The sequence below is a fragment of the Patiria miniata genome, unplaced genomic scaffold (assembly GCF_015706575.1).
Source record: "Patiria miniata isolate m_02_andy unplaced genomic scaffold, ASM1570657v1 HiC_scaffold_29, whole genome shotgun sequence".
Classification (NCBI taxonomy): Eukaryota; Metazoa; Echinodermata; class Asteroidea; order Valvatida; family Asterinidae; genus Patiria; species Patiria miniata.
In genome coordinates this window covers 8,944,033-8,950,654 of record NW_024037068.1, presented here as the reverse complement: position 1 = coordinate 8,950,654, position 6,622 = coordinate 8,944,033, and positions in this window count along the sequence as shown.

Genomic DNA, 6,622 nt, shown 5'->3' with positions numbered 1-6,622 from the left:
GAGAGCTTACCATTTGGACAGAAACTGGGCTACGAATTGCTCTCACTTCAGGTCGTGTTACCTTGACAGGGCAGCACCACCCAGTCTTAATATCAAAGGTCGCGGTCTTGTCGATGGGGATCTGCTGGCAGTTTTCGACAATTGTGAAACAATTCGAGTCTTTGACATTCGGAAGAAGACCCTTCAGTGTGTCTTTCCTAGTGTCCAACCAGCGTACGATTGGTCAGCAGCCATAAGCAAGTTCAGAGATGGCGTAATTGTGGTGCCTTTGAAAAGTGGGGTGGCCTGTGCGTTTGATGCAAGGGCAGGGAAGCTGCTACAGAAGATAGACGGAAACTGGCGCGATAAAAATGTATTATTGTTCTTTGATGGCGAACTCGTCATCACCGGGGTACTTCCCGGTTTTCCTCATGAAGACAGTGAGGTGTATCGTGACATATACGTGTGGTGTGTCAAAGACGGCCGACTTCAACGCATCCTAAGAGTGGATCCCGAAGATGGAGTCAACATGGTTTATGACATGGACTATCGCGACAAGATGGTGGCGGCTAGTTACACTGATGGCTACGGTCGCGTGTGGGATGCGAGGAGCGGGGAATGTTTGCATAAACTAAAATGTCCAGGGGGAAACGTCAAACTTGGCGATAAAGTCATCGTTGGTTTCAGCCAAAATGTCGACAGCTTTAGTGTTAAATTTTGGAGTCAGGACTCAGGAGAGTGCCAAAACGTGATACATGTACCACTCCTGCATAATTATAAGCCAAACCAAAAGTGCTGGGGTGTAGAGGTCGTGGGTAATATGATATTGTTAGAACTCGCCGGCATTGACTGCGACCCAATTCGTTTCGTGCAGGCTTACAATCTACGTGGAGAATTTTTATCGGAGACGATAGCTCCTTACTTGGGTGGATTCGGTCGCGGACGCAAGCGCATCTACAGTGTTTCAAAAATGCCGATTGAAAGGAGTCAGGAAACATGGGCATTTGCAGCTGTCAACGTCACTCCAAATGGCTGGGTACGACTCTTCGATGTTGATCCACTAGCCCGATTCATCTGGATTGACGACATCAGAATGATCACCTATGACGTTAAAGAGCGTAGACTCCTTTTCCATTATTTCTGGTAAACCAGTGGTGACACCTAACCAAATTAGGGAACTCGAATCACGACTCAACACATCAAAAATCAACAATAATTCCCCCAAACAAATGCTTGCTACTCAATGTTCTGTCCAAATGTTCGCTGCTAAATGTACCATCACATTAAGAGAACTCCATTCATGATTGAGTTAAAAGCAATGAGTTAATTTCTGTTAAAGGACACATGGTTTTTAACCTGTTAACGTCTCTGGTCCATCCCACACCTGCAATTTCTGTTCCCCTGGACACGCTAATCTAGTATTCCTACAATTGTGTTAATGTGTTCCTTTCTTACATTTTGACTACTCAAAATATAACTGACTAACTGCATTTGTAAACCTTTGCCTATATCATGTTAATCAGATTTCAAGTTCAAATTAGAATTGATAGTGGAATATGGTAATTAAGCATCTCCTTGAATGACGTATTTTATTCCCAGGACGATCAATTATAATTTGAGGTGAAGCAAAGTGTATATATTTCAGTTTATTGATTTTGTACATTTTTTGACAACCTAGTTCGAGCATGTATCTGGATTGACGCAAATGATGTTAATGTGATTAGTATATATTTTGTTTTTGTTTTGATGTCACCAATGTCAGTCTTAAAAAGTTTACATTTTGCAAAAATAGGGAGGAGACGATTTTTCATTATAAGCACCAGTCTACCGACGTACATTTACAACTTGCTTACTATATCTCAAATCGTATGACAATGGCTGGTTCGTATTGAAGTCCAATGAGCCATGACCACAATTGTGGGTCGGCAAGAGAAGTTTATTTATCATTAACAGAGTTCTCACTTGCTATCTTGAATGCATTTCACGACCACAACGTTGAATAAACTAGTTCTCGGCCAATCACTAATGTTTAGGATTGGTTTGTAGATAAGATGGAAGTTTGTGAAAGTGAAGGTCTATTATATTTCAGGCCTTATAATTTCTAGTTGCGATATTATATTTTTTTTGTTAGCGTGACCTCCTGGTGCACGCAACCAACCAACTTACAAGATTCCAAACTCGAGAATAATACTCTGGTAAAATCGGAGTTCTGCCAATTTACAGTGGACTAACTGTGGTCAGGGGACACACTGTTTTTAACCATTATCACAATCAATTCGACATTTATTTTCACATTGACATCCTCAGTGAAAATTCACACAGAAAAAAAAGAAATATGTATAAACAAAACATTCTTGACAGACAATATGTAATTAAGTGTAAACATTAAATAATCTTCTCTTCAAGCCTTTTCTATTCTTTTGGACATACCAACATTTTGTTCTTTTTTTTTAAACTAAACTTTTTAAACATTTACTTAATAAAATAGGCAAGTGTGTAAATCTGTGCTTTGCTGCCTATTATATATTAGCAGGAATCGAAGTATAAACAAACTATTATAGATATATTCTTACTATTCCCGAGATACGCAGTCTTGAGAAAGTTGGAAATTGAAGCATGTCTTTGCTGTAAATATTGTGTGCACCAAAACAGATGTCTCAACGGAGTGGCAATTTTATTTGTAAAACTAATTTCTTTTCTTTGTAACATACATTGATTCGAAATCATGTTATCCTACATTGAAAACAAACTCACTTGTTAAAAAGAACGGGTGAAATTTCGTTTCCAAAACGTCCGTTTCCTCGGATGTTGGAATATGATGAATCGAGAAAATATTACGCGCATGTATTATGGAACACAGGCATTTTATGTGGGCAAAAATACTGTGAGTAAATAGGTACATGTATCCTCTTGAACACAATCTGACGTACAGTTACGTTCAGCTAAACCTGAATTATTTCAGAATTGAGTCAAAGTTTGTTTTTCTTTAAGTTGTTGATTTTCATCAATATTGTATAGACCTCTTATACATGTGTATATATATGTATGCAAATTTGATAGGCTCTTTCAGTGTTGCATATTACATGCGATGATGTATATGTGATGATTATACAAATATTCTGTAATGTCACTTGGTGAATGGGAGTAAAGTGATATGCAAATACCTGTTCATAAATGTCTTCCATTGTAATTATGTGTGCACATATGTTAGTAATGATTATTGACCAGTATGTATTCGTCTGTCGGTTTTAATGTAAATTGTGCAGACTGATTTATCCCCACCTTGTGTGGATGCTTTAAGGTGGACTGCACCCTGGCGAGCCGAGTCAATGTCTTGTCTCTCTTTTGACCTCAAAAGACTATTCATTCACCACTGCCAAATAAGGACCGACATGATTTCTACCCTTTTTTTGATCACATGAACGATGCGGAAATAGTTTAGTCGGACAAATTTAGATTGAGTTTCTGTCACAGATATGACAAAGGTGTAGCCAGGGGGTTGGGGAGGGGTAAGGGGAGGGATGGACGAATTCAGAATGAATCGCTGTCACAGATATGACATTGGCGTAGCCAGTGGCGGAGGGGGTTATTGGGCCCCCCAGCATTGTGTAAATGCTGCCCTTTTCTATTCAAACGATTTTTTTTTTGTCACCAGCGCTTCCCCCAATAATAAGATTCCCATTCTTTTGCCCTATTTTCTGAACAATTGTCCTTAGAAAAAGACTAAAAAAGCACCATATATTTTCCGTTAATATAGTCGTAGGTTTTGAACAGCGCCCCAAACGACAGATGGTACCAGTCCCCACACACACACCAGCAACGTTTTTTTTATGGTGTAAATCGAGGATTTGCTATTGTTCCTCTTTCCTTGTCCTTTATTTCTACTATTTTGATTTTGTTCACGTTTTTTTAATCGAGGTTGTCCTCGATTTGGTTCCTGTCTTCAATTTATCGATGATGTTGGACGTGTGTCCTCGATTTACACCATATACAAACACACTATTGGATGTTACAGATGCTAAGTGTTCGGATGCAAAGTGTCTACATTTCAGCAAAGATTTGCGAGTGCCCTTTTCAAGAAATGCCCCTCCCTGGCCCCGTCATTACCATAACTAGACAGCAGTGATCAAATTTCATGCCAACCAGATACTACGCGCGCTTTTTTGGACCACCATAGGCCTATTAACTTGTCTTCTTCTTCAGCATTTCAGGTTTTCTGTTGCTAAGAAACTGCCAAATGTGCATCACATCCAGGTCAGGTGCGAGTTGTCCAAGGTTCGAGTTGCCTAAGGTCGGTGGAAATAATCTGTACCGGCGAGTGGGGGATGATCAATATTCAAAAATTGCCCAGCCGTGGAAATTCGAAAGGGGATGGGGGGGGGGCGGCTAGACACCGCATTACACTAGGGGGCGCTCTTCAAGATATAGATGTATATCAATATGTTTACTCGGGCTTACGTCAAATGGGTACATTTCAAAAGCTTTTGTTCTTTGTTTCTCCATTTTCAGTGTTATTGAATACATTGTCGTCGTTTGGGGATAGTGAAAAATTACCTAAGACTGCATTTTTTTTTCATCACGAAATGTTGATGGAATTCAATAGCCTGTCTCCCCCTGGTTTAATAAAGTTGGGGGAGTATATACCCTCACCCTCCTGGGATTTACGCCCCTGCCCAAGGTACGAGATGACCTGCTCAGTAATTTTGACTGCGACACACAAAAAAAACCACATGTAAAAGAGCCATCAAAGCTCAGACAGAACTGTACTGTGCTCTCAAGTACTCCAAAATCTTAAGCATGTATTGAGGCTAATATTCTTACAATGAGTCGCCGTCAACTGACTCAACTCCAACGTTAAACCTGTAAACTTATTCCAAACAGAAACAGTTGTTAACTAATCATTGAGACTCGGCCCAGTTGCCTTTGGTCGAATGCGCATGCCCCAAAGCTTCTCTATTCAGCACTTGCATTCAACCGGAAAGTTTCACCTGAAAGCTATTGTACGCATGCAGTGTACCTAATCCATTGTATGCATTGCATCTGAACTTGGCAGTGTTGATGTACAAGTGAATATAAGTACTGCATTTCTGCGTGCGCCATATTGAAACCTATATCGGCCTAACCATGGCTTGATTCTGTACACATCCACGCAGTTGACACGCCCGTACAGTACCTGCTTGTCCACGCCGTCATCTATGTGATCAGAAAAACACTGACATAAGACTGGTAAGTAGTTTGAATTCGGCAAAATCGCAAGCAGATCAGTGAGCTGCAATTCTTTCTGAAATGTGGGGTTTAACTGCGGGGCTTAGTGACTATGTGTTGGTTTGGGAAACCCCATTCCTATATTGCTTATCATTCCAAAATGCAGAATTCTCAGCGGTGAGCATAGCGTTCCAGAATGACTTAGTAGGTGGACACAAATTGTTGTAGGATTATCCTTTTCAGGCCCAGGGTATTTTTGGTCTTATGAAATTCAGAGGGGCTTGGGAGTGGTTGTTGCTCCGGCCGATTTTCCTAACAGGCTGAAAGATATAACTGTCGGTTGTTTGTAAAGTGGGTTGTCGTAATATCAAACGATGACGTCATTTTGGTTGTGCTGTGGCGTCAACAGGAGGGAGCGTTACCCATTTTTGCCCATATTGTATTTTTTTAAACAGTCTTTTGGTGGTTCCATTTTCATTCCAGTGCTTTGAGCTTAGTAGGTAATTAAAGACTTGTTATACAACAAGTAGATCAATATTTGAACTTTACATGTCACTGCAAGGGGCGCTGTATATTTTTCATTTTTAGAACATTCATAAACGCTTGTGATTTTGTTAGTCTCTATACTTTTTTTGACGGAACTTCGGTCCAGTGAAGAATTTTGGGCAGAGTTATCTTTTTTGGATATAATTATGAATCTGGCCATAAGCAAAGGTTTAAAAAACGAACATCATGTAGAACCACTGAAAATGGCTTTTCATAAATTGATTCCATGAAAGCAATGCAGTAGATCACTTAAAAAACAAAACAATGGAACGTCGGACCAATGGGACGTATAGACCAACGGGACGTAAAGACCAATATGCCGTCGGACCAATGGACCATAGGGACGTCGCCGGAAAACAAAGTATGCAAACGTCGCCAATGTTCGTGCCGTTTGCAGACTCATATTACTTGGACATTGATATATGAAACTTAAATGTTTGCTTGGTAGGCATAAATAATGAATGGGAGGCTTGTGGTAATACCATGTGAAGGATATCTCTTTGTGAGTTGTGTGGTTCTGAGAAGAACTAGGTGGTATACCTCGACGTTTCCGACAGTATGCTCTGTTTGTCATCACGAGACTGCCAGACTACGAAGAATGTTGTTCAGGCCTGTTTGATATCAGCTCATTAAGAGTAAAACTCGACTCGTTAAGATGTATTTTCTGGTTACGTGCATGACAATCTTACAGAGTGTAGAAGAAATAAGAAATAAAATTAGTGTTGATATCTGGGTTAAAATCCAGATCAGTTCTTGTCGTCGCACTATAAAGTCAATGTTTTATTTCACTCTTTATATACAGATATCTGTGATCATGGCAGACTGTGACATTTCTGGAAGTGACAGTATGAGTGAATGCACCACCGCTGCATCGAGTGGATCTCTTATCTAT